This window comes from Channa argus, chromosome 10, assembly GCF_033026475.1.
Source record: "Channa argus isolate prfri chromosome 10, Channa argus male v1.0, whole genome shotgun sequence".
In the NCBI taxonomy this organism is placed as follows: Eukaryota; Metazoa; Chordata; class Actinopteri; order Anabantiformes; family Channidae; genus Channa; species Channa argus.
Window position 1 is genome coordinate 19,081,738 of NC_090206.1, and position 19,996 is coordinate 19,101,733.

General features: G+C 38.6%; 1 protein-coding gene across 10 annotated transcripts in view; it reads right to left on the bottom strand.

Moving 5' to 3' along the window:
• The window catches only part of enox2 (ecto-NOX disulfide-thiol exchanger 2), a 152,524-nt gene that overhangs the window by 83,187 nt on the left and 49,341 nt on the right, over positions 1–19,996 (bottom strand). For 2 of the 10 annotated variants that reach the window (XM_067518686.1, XM_067518689.1), the window contains one exon: positions 7,878–7,949. The exons of 6 other annotated variants lie outside the window; for them this stretch is intronic. The gene's annotated coding sequence lies outside the window, so the exon portion shown is untranslated. Of the gene's footprint in view, positions 1–7,871; positions 7,950–19,996 lie in introns of all 10 variants that reach the window. 2 more of the 10 variants (XM_067518685.1, XM_067518688.1) reach the window with 1 other exon arrangement.

The window sequence follows — 19,996 nt, forward strand, 5'->3', positions numbered from 1 at the left end:
GTAAGTGCTTAATTGGGGGAAGGCCTAAGCAGTGGACTATAAATTTAAGATAGCGCTGAGAGGCATATAGAGGCCATGTAGACTACTGCACTTTCATTCCTCTCAACAAGACAAAGGGCCAGATGATGGCACACAACATTAACATACCCCAAACCTCCGAAGTACATTAGCTTCTCTGACTATACCACTTCTTTACCAAACTGTAATGGCTTTCAGCTCAATTGGTTGTGTTACTAAACAGGCTAAGAGGCTAAGAGGTCACACTATCCATTGCTAATACATTAGCGATGCCAGTCACAAGTCACATTCTGATAATACTTAAAATCATGCTGCATTGCTATCACGCCAAAGCTGGCTGCTAAGGGTCACAGTGTAGTGACAGTCACGGGCTATAACTCTAGGTCCTCATTAGTGGCAGCTGGCGAATCTACAAACAGGATCCCAAATTAGCCTTTAGTCACCTGAAAGGTTACCGATCAAAGTCAAGAGTCACAAGGTCTCACTTTAAAAAATAAAACCAACAACTATCTACACACATCAGTCATGAGATATTGCTCTATTCATAGCCTGGAGTATCCACAACGGCAAGATACAGTGTTCTGGCACAAGACAATGGGCACGAGCTCCAAGCATCCCAAAAAAGGTAGCTGATAGTGAGGTTATGAATGCCCTTAGCAGATGTATAAACAAGGTGTCTGACTGATGTGGCTTAGCAATGGATGGTAAAGCATGCCAAGCAGCTGCAGAATTCTCACGAGGCTATTAGCCTTTTCACTTCCTGCGTATTTATAGCAAAGACAAAGAGCATTTAAAATAACAGGCAGTTTGTACAAGTGGAGGCCCATTTTATGTACAGCTGCACTATTTTACAAGCTCTGTTCATCTTAACAAGCACAATTAATATTAGAAAGCATCCTGCTTGGTTTCTGACCCATGCTTAAAAAGTCTGAGGCCAATGTTCATTTATGGTTCTTATTTTAAATTGCTGATTTAACATGTCATGGAAGACTATCTGTCTTTCAAAATCAAAGATGGTATAATATACCTTTACTAATAAGTTCTTGAGTTAGGGGTTTGAAACAGGGCTTGCCAACAACAGCTACCAACCCGCCAAATGTCGGTGGGTTTCAGTGGCTCGTAACACAGTCACTCTGAACCTGCAGGAGATTTGGTGTAGCACATTAAAAGGTGCACAAAACCCAGACAGGCCTGTCCCAATAACTACGTTATCCATTTAGCGTATAATAAACGAACATAACTCAGTTTTTGCTGACCTTGATATTGTGCTTGTGAAACGCCATAAGTCGAAGGCCTGTATGACGGAAGATGATCAGCAAGTCTATCAAACCGATGATTTTATATTTATCTGTACCATAAATTCGAGACAGTAGTTGGAGTGGATGTTTCCTCTCTTCTTGTTTTAACTGGATAATTTCCCTTCGTGCCTGGCGTTTACTGTACATTAAAGAAACACTGCTAGGGTCAGCTTTGAAAAGCTGCAGGTCTGCTGCTGCATCTTGCTGCTGGGAGGTGCATTCAGGGACACTACAAAGTGAGTTTAGAGATAGTGAGCCCCGATAATATCGAATTGCACTGATTAGAGGTCTACTTTAAGGTTTGCAGCTGTAGATACTTTTGTTGAGTGATCTTGTTGTTTGTGATACATTGACAAATAAAGCCCCTTCCAGACATGCACTGGAATCGTGACTTTCTCCTGACTTTGTTAGGAGATGGTGCATGTCCGAAACCATATTTCCCATTAAGTTTTCTATCATGCTGTGCCGCCTGTTTGCACTGATCATGCACTGAAATCAAGCGACTCTCTTTTTCAAGTTCCTCACTTGAAATTCCCGCTGTGAGTTACAAGTCTAAACAATGGCCAAGGCTGGTTTCTCCTGAAATTGTCCATTGTTCATATATAAAACAGACTTTAGTTCCTCACCATAAAAGCTCTGGGTCGTTATATATGCCAATTGCTCATGTTCTTGCTAAGAACTGACCAGGTTAAAATAAAACAAATGCTTTAATTTCAACCAGAGACCATAAGGATGGCAGCATGGACTTGAAAAACTCGTCTGTCACCACGACAGGAAGTCTCAAAAGCAGACTGATTATGGCAAACACTGAGGCAACAATAGTGTGTTACCCATGGTGGCCTCAACCCATGACCTCTATTCACCTACTCCATTGAGACCTGCCAAATGCTGAGAGACTTTAATCCTTGCCGGGTGAACTGTTGAACACACAACAGATGAAGAAGAGACCGTTGTCACCACTAAGGTACATTGTGTAAGCCCGGTATAAACACATTTCTGTTTATTCCCTGATCTAGTAGTAGTTGGTTGTTGATGTTAATAAATCGGATATCTAATATTTCCATATTTAATACTGAACTTTTAGAAAAATCTTTACTCAAAAGGCATTGTACAGTCCTTTTTAATGTTGATCCAACCTTTCATGATGTCAATGACCAGGAAATTACCTTAGCGGGACATGCCATTTTATACTTCATACATACAGTATTTTAATTATAGTTTTTCTTTTAATGGTACCAAGTTAAACTGAGTTCAAAGTCTATTTGCTTGGATATGTAGGAGGTGCTGTCAGTTGAGTGATTTCAAAGTACTGGCAACACAGCTGCACAGGGATCACAAGTAAATGAAGTGCAAAAACACTGCAGCGATAACAAGCACTCAAAACACTGCTAAATATAGATTATCACCACCAAATACCTAATATTCATTACAATTATAATTAACCAGTTCCGGAAAATGTTGAGGACTATCACTGCAACAAAAATAATTGACTGTTTTTTAACACAAACACAATGAATGGCAAACATAGGACCAAAACGTCCAACTATTATAGTGTGTTATAACATCCTAAACAGTAGAGACAATATCCTTGATATGCAGCATTTTGCATCTTATAAGTAAATGTCAGAGACACCAATCAAGGTTAATATCATGATAAGTATGTAGAAATAACTACGTTCTTACAGTGGGAGTTTGGTAAAGGTTAATCTATTCCCTGATGTTGTCATGACATTTTGAAACAATGCAAGCAATGGAATCTCTCATTGTGCATTTACGAATTCCCCCTGCTCTGCATGTGATATATACTCTAGAAATACTTTGGCATATGGAGTTGGAGCACACTGTGACACCTAAAGGGCAAAACCCAAAATGCACAGAGTTATTAATGCGATGGAAGGGCAATTAATTTGACAATGACTCCTGTCATTGTCAATATCTTCAGTGTTGTTCTTCAAACACTACCACTGGCTCACCATAATCATGACTATTCATAACATCAGTGACAAGGAAAAGATTTCTCCTTCGACCCTCCGCTGTCATTTCTTTCTGAGCCTCAGGGAATTCACTGAAGGTTAATTTATTTAAATCGCCGATCCACTCATCTCTATTCCATTAAACTCAATAAGGAGCTTTGGTTTGCAGACTAATCCGCTCTTCTCCTGTCAAAGGCCTGTGCCCTTTCTGCAATACAGTGAGTGAATGTGTATGTGTGTGTTTATTATGTAGCTGATGGGCATGTTAGATTACACATGCATTTTTTTTTTCCAAAGAGCATAGCAATGTACTAATACGTCTACAGAACACTCATGGTAGATGGCGATAAAGTGAAAATGTAAGTTCCTCCCAGGAGAAGTGTTCTTTTCTACTCTTTCCATCCCACAGAATGATTGAGCTCTTGCCATCTGTCCTTTCCTTTGAAAGACAGGACACTTTAATGCATGCAGTGTATGGTCAGACCAAGATATCAACAATTAGGCTATGCTACAAAGGATATCTTGGCTATGTGGGCAATCCCTGTCTCATTACTACAGCATGGCATGCATTATGACTGGCACTGATGCTCTTATGCTAATGACTTTGGAAACTCTAAGCCATCCCTTTCTATAGTTCATGAGGCTGTTTGCAGTCTGTTATAAAGACATTCCATCTATGTTGATGTGCTTTTGTCTCCCAGAGTTATGGCTAATAGCTCACTGACTAACATAATTCAACAATGACGCAATGAGAGAGCTGTGTGTATCGAAGCATGGCCCTTAGCGGCTGTGATTGGTCACTTCTAAAAGGCACTTCGCTTAGCAAATAACATTACTGTAAGCCCATGTCTTGTTGTCCATGCTTTTACTTATAAACTTTGGTTTGCGAAGGTCAAATACAGTAGCTTTGCTACAGAACTGCTGTGGTGTGAATTAGTGTCTCCAAGGTTGGACTGTGTGTGTGTGTTAATAAGAACATTTTTTAAAAAAGATGAAATTAAAAGAACTGAAGGTCTGAGTCATGTGACAAATTCTATTTGAAGAAAACATGGGTGCGTATTAAGAAAAAGGTACAAGTCTCCTCTCCTAATTAAAAAAGGATTAGGTCGCAGAGAGAACGGTCTGTTTTAATAGGGCTTCAAATGTATATCAACATGTTTTGGCACCGTCTGCTTGTCCATAAACTTCCACTTCATTTTACGCCACCTCTTGTTCTCCCCCATCTGTCCTCTCAAACGTACTGTAAGCTTCTCTTAATTATGCCTCTCTTCACTCCAGTGCTCAGCTGCAATCTAATTAAAAAAAAAATAAAATAAAAAACTTATCTTCTTCTTGTTCTAAAATTTATATTACGCTATAATTCGCTTCCACCACCAACTATATTTTATCTGTGATAGAATTGACATAGAGGCCACAAGAGATCTATGATCAGCTGCTGCAGTCGCTAACACAAGCTTTTTAAACAGAAATATGTGTCCTGCTCTAGTCTAGAGTCTAACGGTCGTCTTTGAACAGCCATCTCTCTACGCACAACTGCAGCTTTCTGAAGTATGCGACCAAGATAACTCAAGTTACCAAAATTCAGTTATTATCAACTCTTCTTTCATTCACCCTTTAATTTCTCTCACCTTGCAATTCAATAATCTACCTCATTTTTATAAATGTATGCCTTTGGTGAATGGGTCATTTTATACAGTATATTTAGCAGCAGTATTTTGTAATGATGACCGTTTTATCACAGATTTTATCACGATGAATACTGGATTGAAAACTATCATGACCAAAGGCCACCTGAATGACATGCGTTTATTTCTTCTAAAATTGGGGTAATTAATCCTTATTTCAGTAATTAACTTCTCCAAAAGCATTTAGTCAAAGATGATAAAGTTGACTGTAATAACCTATAAATAGATTTAATGGAAATGACTTACAGTTAGATTATTAAAAAAAAAGACAAGTATAAAATAAAGTGGCACATTAAGCCCTGCAGCCAGTGTCATATGAAAATTGGCATCATTAAGCTAAACCAACTCTTAGCCATTCTGAGAAAGTAATTTGCCTGACTCAGTCTGTATCACAACTTCAGATTTCCTTGCAAACCATGTTTTAGTTTGGGTTTGAAAAGGAACACCCACACCTTGTCAGTGCACTTCAGAACATCCCAGCGGCTGTACTTAGTTTCAAGGAGAGTGGTTAAGAAGCTTCATTCCCCTGTGTGTCAATTAATACGTGCAAAAAAATGCTCCTTAGTTGTTTGTATTGTCTCATGTACGCAGCTTCGTCTCTCTTCCCCTAACTAAAATCAGACCGAGTGTCTTAATCCGTATCCAAATGTATCAGACCCCTTGAGTGACAATACGACCGAGATCTCAGTGCTCTAGATGCAACAGCCCATTTTCAAAAGACAATTCTTTGCCTTTGATGCTATTTTAGGATGTAGCAACTGTACAGGTCTGGAGAGAAGAAATACCAGATGGCTACTTGTCATTCTCCGTGAGTCGGAGCTCTGAATTCTGGTTTAAGAAGCTGAGGTCCTCACTGTGAAGTCTAACGTCGATCATCTTCCACACTGCTAACAGGGAAACATATGTTGCCTTCATACAAGCACTGATTAACATAGAAGTGATCATACTTTTGGTTTCAATAGTTACAGGTTCTACTTCAACACCATTTTACTTAAAAGTAATCTGAAACCATGCTTATAAATTGACAGCTGCCATCTCGCTGACAGCTCTAGATTTAGCTGATTAATAAGTTGTGTTGTACAACTTTGATTTCACTTGTCACAGCTACTATGTATAGACATTGTAGTTGCAGGTATTTCAGTCATCCTTACTTACATGCTTTCAACTTTGGGCTCATCAGCATATGATACTGAATGCTAGTGACCGACAGCTGCCTTTGCACAAAGAACACAGAAAACGTCACTGAATAAAAAAACGGTCTAATATACAGGAAAACAAGGCTTATTACAAATTGTGTTTATCAATCCTGATGACACAGCAATGGACGCACGTGCACGCGAGCACACACACACACACACACGTTGAAATGCTGAAAGGTAGGAGCATGGACACTTGACTAAAACTAGTTTCAGTGGGGCAAGTATCAAAAACTGCCTGATGGTATGGATGTGAGAAAGAGCTATGGTTGGAATATCTCTTGACCTTTCGTTTTTTACCTTTGCCCATTTACAATACTGTCACTTTTCACAAGTGAGTAACCCTATGAATGCCTTCTTGGGCTGCATCATTATAATCAACAGCACAGATGACACAAGGTATGAAAACAAACTATATTAAACAGTAATTTGTCTTAATAATGCTGTACTAGTGATTCAGTATTAGAATCTCAGAAAGTTGGGGAAATTTCTGAATGGCCAAAGTCAATCCACCAGAGTCATAGATATACCTTTTATTCCCCAATATGATTCAAAAATAGCTTCTAAAGCCCTTTCACATTACATGATTCATTGGCATCCTCCTTAAGTCCATCCCTGTTTGGTAAATGCACGTCTTTCAAACTCCATTCACACAGTTTGAAAAACGGGCTGCAAAAGATATGAAGTTGCATTTTAAACCATGAGAATCATCGTTGTCATCATTATAACAAGTGAACTAATCTTGAGATAAATCACAACCAAGTACAACAGAATACCATTTTTAATATTAGGCTGAGAATAACCACACCACCAGCACTGACAGAGACCAAAAGAAAATTCAGGATGAAACGGGTCTTCTGATTTATCTATCAAAATGCCGAAATCTTACATTTCAATATTCAGTTTTGTCTCCACTAAGTATAGACATGCTAACAATTAGAGCTGTGTGTGTGAAAAATACATGTATTAGTCACACATGAGAGTGCTAATGGACCCTGTGGCAGAAAATGTCAACAGTCATTGTCTGAATTCTCTTGTTGTTTTGTCACTGCAAAATGGAAGGGAAGGTGTTTGTGGCAGAGGGGTTTTTAGTGTGCCAAAAGGAATTATTCAGTGAAGCAAAAGAAACTTCTTCCTGTAATGACCGGGGAACAAGGCAGGGTGAATCTATTGCAAAAGCTGCCAGACTGAAATTTAAGGCATAAATAAAGCAAACAGCTGAAGCGGGGCACAAGAAAGCAGAATAACATCTTTGTTTTACTTCAGGGAGGCAGGGAGCAGTTGGGGTCACAACAGGTTGCACTCAGTCAAGTAAACACCCACTTGGGAACACAATGATTTATTTGATTTATTCAAATGCCTTGGGTTTCCACCGAAGCATGCTTAAGCTAAGCTCTGACTCATTTAAAGAGAGAAACATAGTGACAAAGGGTACAGTGAATCATCTTTTCACGTGACCCTTGGTGCAAACTTTACTAACAGAATATGCCACTGTAGGAAGAACAGTAATGCAGCAAAGTCTGAATCCTAAATCAAAATGGCAAAAGCACAAAGAAAATCTTCATAGCTAGTGGTGTTGAGAAAGATTTATTACATGCTCGTCCAACTATTTTCTTGTAGAGTTTGACAGATTTGTAGTTGCAGGATCACTGCCAACAGCATTTCCAAATACTCTAAAAAGCAAACGAAGTTATCCCAAACCTGTACTTTATTGTCTTGTGCCTTTGTGCTGGAGTGATGAAACTGCAATGTGATGATTTTGTTCCGTGGATCATCCAGCTGCAGTGTAACATAACAGTGGAATAGGAGCACAAATCATACATGAAGTCAGCCAGCAGGTCAAAATTATCCATTAATATGTATGGTACATGTACAATAATGTGTAATCGTGTCATTGTTGAAAGTGTCAAGCATTTTCTACTTCCACAATAATTTTCGGTCTAAATGAAATTAAATATCCTTGATGTTTTGGTTTGGCAAAACAAGCAATGTGAAGATGACACACTCGGTTCTGGGAAAGCTTGCTGGGCAATGGTCACCATTTCCTGACATGTTATGGACGTGTTCCTGACGTGTTACAGACATGTTATCAGTTTCCGAAGTATAACCTAAAGATTGTGTTTAGAAGTAGCAGCATCTTTTGAAGTGGCACACAGCCTGTTAATAACAGAAAAAGTTCAGTGATGTGCAGGCTGCAACTCAAGAAACTGTCTTCCCATCTACCCACTGATGTTCAATCAAAGCTTTACTTTGACAAATCTACTCTCTTCCTGACTCATCTCCTGTGCCAACAAGCACCAGAATAGAACACATTTTCTGACTCGGGTGTGTTTATGTGGAAACCAACCCCCCCCCTTTTTTTGAACTATAAATCTTAAGTGGGCCTTCTAAAAACTGGCTGTAAATAATCCAAGGGATCCGAAGTGTCTTAACGGCCTGTGCTTCACTGCAGTTTGAAAAATACACAAAACATGTCAATCTGAATGTTCCTGTAATTCATGCCCCCAGCACCTCATATTAAATGCAAATAAATTACAACATAACAGCTCATATGACCGGAAGTTAGACTATTAGCTCTGGGGGAAATCTGCCATTTCACATGTCCACTGCTTAAAGGACAAGCTATTTTAAGTCGGTTTTAGTAAATCCACATGGATTTCATGTCCTGTCAGCTATATAGCAGTGCATCAAACTGGAGGAGGAACAATATGTCCACTTTGCATTTATGTCGTATGTTGAGTCAGTCTTACAATTTGTTCTGACAGCAGCTTAGGACAATTGTGTCAACAAAACTATGCAAAGACAAATTTTGGTCCCTGCTCCTTCAGATTTGAGGTCCACTTAGGCAACAGGAATAAATATATTCTCTTCATTCTGACCTAGTGCAGGAGCTGTGTGGTACAAATGTAGCATGACAGCCTTGATAGCTCACATAACCAACTGCTGGCCTTTATGAAATCAGTTATACACTCCCAGCTGTTTGCACATTCCACGCCAGTTCTCAGGGGACTAGCACTGATAATTTGACAAACAAACACTATAATGACATTGCAATACCAGCATCTACAGTGCTTCTCTTTGAAGTGTGGTGTGGACCCAGATACAGAAATAGGACAGGAAATGACCTTTACAAACAGTAAATGGCCTGGTCATAGAAGCAATCAGGACAATGGCAATTAGCCAGTTCATAGATCACAGCTTTCCAGCTATAGAGGAAACAATCAAGCCAGCAGAAGCTATTCAATCAATGGAATGGATAAAAAGTATATAAATACCCGTTAAAGGGATCAAACGCACTGAATAAATGCGATAATTAGTGCAAGACATCTAGTATCTGAAACAAGTTTAAATTAAATTAAATTTTATGATCCAGCTAATATTGCAGTTTGTTTTATTGTCGAGGGAAAAAACGTTTTAAATGGGGCTGCGGTTTCTTAGCTGTCTTTCTTACTTTTCTCTTTACAAGCTCTCAACAATCCAATGAATGCATACCCCTTGCAGAATTTTCAAAATAAACCACAGACCACACCTTTGACCACAGAAGACTGAGAGCAGTGTTATCCACTCCTCACAGTCTGCAGCTGATTGCTCTTCATTAGTTATTGTGCAAACTCTTGCAATTGTGCAGGAGAAATTTTATAGTTTTTAGCCAAGATAAACTAGCTCAGAACAATGCTTACCCTGTCCAGAATGCGTTTTCATTGAAATATGGGAGTTGCTACATTTTAACTGTGATTCAGTGATTTCAGTCTCCTCCTCAATCAATTTCAATCCTCTCCTCGATCAATAGAGCCTTTGTCTACCAGAAGAAGCAGCTGCCAGGCACTACATGCCCTCTTTTTCAGAAATCTCCTACGTCTGATGCTTGTGTAATTCATAAAATAAACATAACTGACAGCAAGATGCATCTCATTACTGCCGACAACATGCCATTAGTATTTTTTTTGCAAATAATAAAACAATACATTCAGTTATTAGGTTACAATTATGCCTTGGGATAGTTATTTTATTTGGACTGGTCTTGGTTCTTCCCTGTGGTCCAAAAGAAATCTGGTAGCCTTAGGCACATTTCCTAGATGTAATTTCTTTTTGTGGCGTCAAATTCAAACTTTGGCTATGTTTTAATTGGAAAATCTAACAATAAAAAGATTAATCTGAGATGAGTATTTCTGAACTTCAATCTGGAACACTGATTTACTTCAGGCATGTCAAACAGGTCCAATAGTCTAACACTAATAAATAGCAGGATCTGGATGTCAGGAATACAACAAATGGATTTCAAGGGTGGACAAAATAATCTACTGATGCACTAGTGAACTGTGCTAGAATTACTGACAGATTAGCAAAGTATTTTCATTGTAAGGAAGCAGCCTTGGTAAAACTCCAACATGATCAGATCCCTAAATACCTTGAAGCCCTCTGGTAACCATCCTGTCCCAGAGCACCCTCCAAACACCTTGTGCTATTTCTGGGTGATAGACCACAGCAGAACCATAATCCTGTTTGTAGTACAAGACCAAATTCCATACTGCTGGTCTCAAAACCTCAAACGCTACAGTAACATCAATAATGAATCATAGTCAATGCGGAGGTGCCTTTTTCATCTGTAGAACGTTAACATTGAAAATTGAAAAGCAAGGTTAATTACCTATGCAGGATTTGCTCTACAGTGATTGAGGGGTTAAAAGTAAAAGCATCTTTGTTTCAACAAGTGCAAAACTGCACCTAGTGCTAAAAAAAATTATGTCAAGATTATTTGAGAGTATAGTGAACATGTTATGTCTATTAAAAAACTAAAAATACTCTGTGTAATATACAACAGAAATATGTTTTAGAGGCCTGCAATGGACAAAACTACATCCTCTAAATGTTAACAAAATGGTCACTCTTGCCTGCTTTTTTCTGAACTGGCTTCAGGGGACTTTTGACTGTCAATGTAAATGAATGGGAAACTAAATTATAAAATTTTACTGCAGCACCACCCTTGCAGTCATGTTATTTTATGACAGAGACTGTGGTCTCTGTTCGTTTTTATGCTGTAGGCTGTGTGGCAGGAGGTAGCAAGCTGCTATGGCTCACCCCATGTGTCTGTTGAGGGAGGGAAATATAACTGGTTATTTGTTATGGGTCAAATATCAATTTGAAACTGATTTTTTTCTTCTCTCTCTTCTTTCAACTGCACCAAATTGTAGCTGGGATGACTCCACTTTTGTAGTTGAGGTCATTTTCAGACCATGGCCATCTATATTACAAATGTTCCATTCTGAAAGTGTACCTAATCAACCCATGACACAGATCAAACCAAAAGGGTTAAGCTCTCAAAAACCCGGATTCCATTGCTCTATCCATTATTTTAACTGCTTATCCTGTTAGGGGTGCAGAGGTGCTGAAGCTGATCCCAGCTGTCACTGGGTGAGAGGCAGGGTGCACCCATGACAGTTCAGTCTATTACCAGGCAAAACCTAGAGTTTTGTTTAATTTATTTTGCTCCAATATCCCACACCTAATAAAATATAAAGTGTCAGGTTGATAAATTAGCATCTGGCATGGTTTATAATATAAAACATGGCTTTTGACATTCTTCTTCAAAACAAAATTTAAAAAAAGTTACATTTTAAACCTGGAAACACACTAAAAAAATAAAATCTTATGTTCTAATCAGTGGCTGTTTTAAAGCTTTTGATGATATTCCTGTTCCTCCACATGTCTAATGTTCTATAGTTTATACTTTCTGCATCTTTGTGCCTGCTGTGGTATTTGTAATGTAAATTAATCCCCACCATTATTCTGTTAGGGTCAGGCCAGGTTCTCTACAGACGTCCACATGCAGCCCAAAAAATGTGTTTATGTAGTGTCAGTGAACTGACTGTGTGTCATTCATTTCATGCTGAAGGTTTGCAATGTTTATTTCGACATCTTTGAACCTGTTGTTGTGAAGTGGTTTTATTTTGTTCATTTTTTTTCATGTTGTTCAGTAGATTGCGCAATAAAAAAGAAAAGAAAAAGAAATGCAAGTTCAAATGCCAGTACTGATAACGCAACTTCGATATTTGTTAATAAACGATAATCTTGACCAATAACAATTTATTAAACTAAAAGAAATTTACACATGATATAAGAAAACTGGTTGTTTTATCGCCTTGGTATACTTACACTTAAAGCAGCTTTACAAAATAAAAAAATATTACAATTTAAAGTTATCTGCTAACACATGAATAAAACATGTACGAAAGCAAGATGTGAACCTCTGGTTGATGTGCCTCCTGAACTACATCTACTTGAGAAAAACAAAACAAAACAAAAAACATAAAAAAAGAAATATAGTACCCTATTTTTAAGTAAAATACAGCAAACAAATGTTTTGTTGTGCACATGTGGAACGTGGAACATGTCCATGTGGCCATCCTGAATTGTATGCATGTGTATTTTAAGTATGTGCCCATCAGAGTGCAAGCAGAAAGTATGAATTAGCCTTTAACCGCTCTATTACAAAGACTTAAGGAGAGAACGCAAGAATTTACCAGCAGGCAACATGTACAAAGCTCAGTATACAAAGAAATAAAAACACACCCCTAAACAACTACTTGTACCATGGGAATATCTTATTCCCACACTGCTGTTTACTTTTGAGCAGCTCCTGGGAATTACGTTCTCCCTAGGATCCCCACATTAATGAGAATTTGTGTGGCATGTCACTCACAGAGAAACCCATTTCACCAGACAATACTAAATACACTCCCCACCTTGTTTCTGCTCTATGAATCCCTTATTCTAAAATTAATTTGGAGTTAGAGAGGCATTTTCTCCTGAGTGCTGTTGAAGAGGTGTCTCCCGCTCGCCGGTTCTCTTGGTGGTTGTGTTGGCTAATGAGGGTCTGGTCAGAAGGCGGATGCTGACAGCTCAGCTCTTCAAAAGCCTTTGTCAAAAGATTGCTCCGGGGGAAGATTCGAGGAGCTGGCTGCCCAGGAGGAACCCTTCTACCATAGAAATCTCTCATTTCCTCACTGCTCTGTTTACCTGCAGGCTACATGTCAAACTACTGTATGTGAAAAGCAACATTCAGCCTGACATTTGTCAATAACTAGGAGTGAAAATATTAAATGTATACAGACATACATTTGTTTTCCGTTTTAAAGGGAGGTGATATACATTTGTCTAACTGCCACCAAATGCAAACACAAAAACTGAGAATACAGTATATTGATCCTAATGATGAATTGCCTGTGTAGCTGAGGGGAAGATGTAGTGTACACAGCTGATTTCTCTGTTCAACAGACCTTTGCATTGTTGAGTTTTGTTGTCTACTAAAAAATTTCAGGCTCCTTCAAGGCTGTGAACATGGTTCGTTTATAAGTTGCTCGCACCCGACCTTCCGGATGAACAGCGGTTTTAATTGGATTTGTTGACTTGCATAAAAACAATACTGTTAAAAATGACAATATTTAGACATTACAGGTTGTATTTGGTGATGGAGGATTTAATGTCAAAAGGGTATTTAATGTTTGAACTTTAGCACTCAACCTATTTAATATGTGGCTAAAACAAACAATGACGGTAATGTCAGACAATTAGGATGAGGGATAAAGCCTAGCTGAGAATATTCATGTTTGCTTTAGGACTTGTCACAGTATAATCTGCCATTACATGTCTGGACAGATGCCAGAGCTCAGTGTCTTTGACCACCACAGTGATGACACCCTGGCCAAGCTCTGAAAATAAGATGAAGCCCTTCCATTAACAGAAAGACTCTGGGCTCTCCTGCCATTCCACCATTAATTATCTGGTCTTATGGGAAGCTTAGGGGAGAGAAACGAAGCCAACAACCAGACTCCACTGAGTGGGCCTTCCCTGTTTAATTACCAAAACAACGCAAACAAATGAAGCCCCATAGATCACGCAACAGGAGGCAATGATCTGGCTGAGTCTGGCTCCGGTACTGTGTTCTTTTTACTCTCTCCTGTATTTCATCACATTATCCATCTATCCATCACTCATTAGAGCAGACAGATTGTAGACTGAAGTCACTCCATTATTAATGGCTAACGTGATGAAAGACGAAACAGGAAAGAAAGGGTGAGACAAGAACAAGATGGTAATGTAAGACTGATCATTAAACACAAAAAACAGAGTCTGCTCAATCATGTTTACCATCAGTCAATCACACACTGTACTACCCACAACTGCTGTCTGACAGTCTTTTTCAACCTTAGCAGCCAATCATATGATGGGAACTCAATGCATTTAGGCATGTAGACATGGTCAACGCAATCTGCCCAAATTCAAACAGAGTTTGAGCTTTAAGTGAATGAACGTTGCATTAAGTGAATGAACTTAGCATAGACGTTAGTGCCAGATGGGCTGACCTGAGTATTTTAGAAACCTACTGGGATTTTCACACTCAACCATCTCTAGGGTTTAAAGAGAATGGTCTGAAAAAGAGAAAAAAAAAAAATCCAGCAAGCGGAGGTTCTCTGGGCAACAATGTCTTGTTGATGCCAGGGGTCAGAGGAGAACAGCCAGAGTGGTTTGAGGTGGCAGAAAGGCAACAGTAACTCAAATCTAAACTCGTTACAACTGAGGTCTGCAGCTAAGAACCGGCAACTGAGGCTATTATTATTTGCAAGTGCTCACAAAAACAGAATAGGAAAAATAGTCGGATGAGTCTCCATTTCTGCTGTGACATTTGAACAGTGTGGTACGAATTTAACAGAAAGAATTCAATTTAACTGTTTATGGCATAGTTTAAATGCCATAGTCTACCTGTGTATGGGTACTGACCATGTCCATTTTTAATGTCCACAGTGTACTGTTCTTCACATGGGTACTTCCAGAAAGATGATGTGCCATGTCACAAAGATAAAATCATCTCAAACTGGTTTCTTGAAGACACGAAAATGAATTCACTGTTCTCAAATGGCCTCCACAGTCACCAGATCAGGAGATTTGCATCATGGATGTGCAGTTGACAAATCTGCATCAACTGCATAATGTTTTCATGTCAATGTGGACCAAAATCTCCAAGAAATGTTTCTGGCACCTATTTGAATCTATGGCAAAAACAATTAAGGTAAATCTGAAGCCAAAATTGGGTTTGATTTAAATTTAAGTGTGTAGATTTAACTGATTTCTATATGAGTAAGATTTGGATCGAATAATGTTTGGAATAAATAAGAAAATATTATTATTATTATTATCATCATAATTATTGTGACTTAAGACATTAGACACATTGTTTTAATGAATAATCATGAAAACAACTAACAGAGGTGAGCATGTTGATGGAGTGGTTAGCGCTGCTGCCTCACAGCTAGAAGATCTCCAGTTTGAATCCCAGATAATAGAGGGATAGACAACTGGCCCATTCATCTTGACAGTCCTGCAGATCAGTAAAGACAATTTTTACTTTGTGATATTACCTTTTAATTCTTCAAAGTACAAATGATGTATACTCTCAATCCCAACAGCAGACATTACCACACTGGCAAAATAAACACAAACAAAGCTCCCAATGTGTTTGCACAAATGACATTCACAAACTGTTGTCACTGTTGTTGGTGCTGACAGCATCATTCCAGCAGTGATTTCAAAAAGGAATTGTGTGTGAACTGCATGCAGAGATGAGTGCAGTGTCTAAAACTTCCATTTTTGAGCAGGGGTGTGACTAACGTAACAGTCCAAAATAGGAAAACAATCAACATTTCACATTTGCCAGTAGTCAACTCCCCCTTTAACCAAAACATTGTTCAATGAACATTGACATTTGTGTCTATGCAGAAGATTTTATTGCCCAAAATAAATTCCTAGACAATGTCAATGCAAAAATTATTTATCGGAATAAGCTAAATGACTGAAGACAACATTGGCAAGGTTTAACAGTAGTTTAAGATGATAAAACAGTGAATTACAACAAAGCAGGGCTGAGCATTGACGTGTTCCGTTAGGATATTTACCAAATCTGCTAAACATATGAAAATAAATGACATCCCAATCCTTTGGATGCTCCCATTAGAGACGTGTCTATCACAACCTTTTTATCCTCTTTGGAATAGAAACAGGTAGTTTAGAATGATCTCACCACCGCCGACAACTGCCGATAGCACGCGATTATGATTGATTTAAGTTCTTTTAGAAATTGCAAAACATCTTCACCTTTACAAAACACCAAATGCTTGAGTGGCCTTCAGTAGGGAAATTTATCATTCGTGCTGTTGGCCAATTTTCCCTGCCTAAGCATTTCAGGCCTACACCCAGACACATGCTGTTGATTTATTGGGATGCCATATTGGATTATTCTAGACACAATATATCAATGTGCTCAAGTATAACCATATTAGTATACTGAATATACCTAGTTACTAATCCTCATTTTCAAAAACTGAACAAAGAAATACAATACACGATACACTAACTGGTCACATTAGGTACAACTGTACAATCTGAAGCTCTGCCATAGATCCTATTTTTACAAAGTAAAATTTCTCAATTTGTGGTGCACATGTACTGGAGTGCATTATATTAAGAGGTGGTTCAGTATAGCTAATAACGTGTCCAGTGAGTGTAAACCATCTTAACCAGGTGATGTTATCTGTTACTGCAATCCAGTAAATAACAAACCAAAAAAAAAAAATTTTTAATTTTAAATAAGTGGCCCAAAAGAAACATATAATTCAACTATAGCCTAGGGTTTCCCTACACCTCCAATACCTCAGAGAACAGTTAACCTAATATCTAATATCCAAGGGGTTCTATTAAGACAGAAAAATGCAATGGGACCCCTGGTTTGCCTGTTGGTGGTGCTGAGCCGAGCTGCACTGAGCTGGGCTTGCCCATGGAGCCTGGTCTAATTTTCTTTTAGCACAGCTTCGGTCCAGAGACCACACTAACAAGCGAAAGCTCAACGCTCATCAAAAAAAAAAAAAAGTATTTGGACACACACTAGAGGCCTGAAAAATGCAGGCTGTTGGTGCAGCCCTCAACTTAGACACTATAATTAATCTTCATATCGATCTACCTCCCTGAAGTCTGTAGGGAAAAGCACAGAACGCATGACTGAGACCCTGCAGTATGTTTCAGCTTTTTGAGAGGAAGAAGATTCTCCTCAGCTTTGACTCACACAGGATCTCACAAACACATATAATCAGTCTCTCTATGACTCAGGAGGAATTTTACTTACAAGGGAGAAAATAACTAAACAGGAAGAGTCAGATACTAGATGTACAGAGTAAATCGTTTAAAGCCACAAATTACATATTAAAAGGGGACAAGATAAACTAGGAGAAAATGGCTGTTAAGTAAATATAGTCAAATCAGTTACAATTCTAACTAAAGGCAACACTTTAACTCTATTTCTGCCAATTTCACAAAAAATTATATTTGACCTCATTTGGGACATGAAAACGTATGATCCATTCTTTATCTGTGTATTTTCTCTCCAAATCAGTTTCTCTGAGATAAAAAGAAAGTTTAGATGCTCCTTTGGATCTCTCCTGCACCAGTTTCTCTTTACCACCAAGCCTCCTCTGACAGACTACCTAACAGTCTCTGAAATATGACCCATAAAGCCCAGTGCCACTATAAACCTGCATCCATGGCTGATTTGTGAATCCAATTACCTCCCTGTCTGTAATGGCTATGTTCAGTGCTATGATGTTAAGTCAGCTGTTGTCAGCATATGTCCCAAAGGGCACAGCCTCAGCAAGGAATGGCATTCAGCATCTAGAGCAGATCATCTAAATCACTATCTTGATGTATAGCAGCATGGGAAGGTGATCGGGCTATGGAAAGCCAAAAATAAAAGTTTGGTTTGCTGGCACAAACATAGAGGTAGAGGTCAAAGGAAGCATTTAAGTATTTTTTTCACTCTTTACACTATATAAGATTTTGAGCACTGGCTCAAAGAATAAAGTGGTAAAATCCGGGTTTTCAGAAGAGACAGAGCCCAATCAACTCAGTAATCTATTAAAAGCTGAAAATGTCGAAACGTTTGACCTGACAAAGATCCAAATCACATTGAAATGTGGCCATGTTTGAAGGTGTAAAGATCTGGGGCTGCTACTGGGGGGGATATGGACATTATGATTACAACCCCTATGCCATAGGGATGCCTTAGTCTCAGAGAATAATAATGTAAATGCTTAGATTATAGTGAAATAAAGAGTCAGACTTTCTGTGTTACGCTTGGTGAGTCAAATAACCTAGTGTTTGTGGGACCATGTATTGCATTTACTAAAATCATTTTGTGCCACATGTTTAAACCCTTTTATAACCTTTCTTGAAAGATTGTTCAGGCAAACAACAAAAGCCAAAGAGAGATTTCATTTCACTTGGCTCTAAAATCATCGCTCCCCACACCATTTCCTGCCAGTGCCTGTTTCACATTATACCCAGAAAGTTCACTGACTCTTACCTCTGGGGTAACCGTGAAATTTCAGCTTTAGCCACAACTACTAGTGGGGTTTTCCTAAACAAGGGTTAATGAATTTCAGGAAAGCTGTTGTGATTTCACCAAAAAAAAAAAAAAAAAAGACTAAACTAATGCTGAACTGCAAATGATCAAGACTGCATGTGTCTACAATAAAAAACTTTTATTTAGTGGTAAGTCAGTGCTGAGAAACAGTAGTTATGACTTCAATTTGGAATAGGTGAACATTTGACATTTAAATGAGACTAGACTTTTTAAATCAATCATGTCATTTCAGGATCACCAAAATCCAGTCTATATGGACTATTCAAGGGGGGAGGGAATAAATAATGTAATTTTAGTAACACACACGCACCACAGTAGGAGTCCATGAACATCAAGTGTCTGGTTTTGAACTTAAGCTCTCTATGTAGATGTCCTTAAGTTAACTCACCATGATCATGGCACCGGGAGGGCTTTCACTTCACACAAATGCTGACCTCAACTGACATTCCAACGGTCCAAAATAGACGGAGCTATAATTTGAAGAACCCAACTGAAAACTACACCCCATTCCTTGGTCAAAATGTTACACTGGTGTTGTATCATCCTCCCATAAATGCTGACCTTACAGTCCTCAGAAAAAAAAAAAAAGCAACAGAACTAATATTGGACAGTATGATGTGCTGAGCGAAGAAAAAGCCTTGCATTTATCCGGCAGCGGAGTTCTGACTGTAGCCAGGCTCAGTGAAGTAAACATGCAAGTACAAGGCTTCCTTTGAGCTTAAACACCAAACCTTTAAGAGCAGTTCCAATGACATTTTAGATTTTTTTTTTTTTCTCCAGAGCTATGAAAGGTTCTGCACAGTGGGAGTCTTTGAGTGCGAGTCTGTTGATGTAAAACGGAAAGAAACACCCCAAACAAAATAAGTTTCGTGCAAATGGAAAATTCCTGGTTTACTCCAACTCTCCCCGGTTTATTCCTACAAAGTTAAGATGTACACGTGGTTCAGAATGTGAAGTTAATAGTCTTGACATATTCTACCAAGTAGCCCATGAAAGCATTCTTTCACTGAGAGCAAAATGCCCCCGAAACACAGACAGCACACAGAGAACCTCTGCTACCCCATTAATAATGCATTCTTGATTACATTCTGTTTATCCATTCTGGTATCATTTTGTTTTCATGGTCTTTTGCCCCCCTTAAGCCATTCCTTCTTTATAAAGAATGGGCCATATATAGAGTGATGGCTGCTTTCCAGAGAAGCAATCTCTGTGGACACCCCTTTTCTCTAGTCCGAAGCACTGAACCACAGCCTCAGCTTTCTCCATTCGCTCTATGGGGGAAATGTACAACACATCAATATTTAGAAAAGATAAAGTGAAACTGTAAAAAATGTCCGTCAATGTCCTAAACGTAGTATAA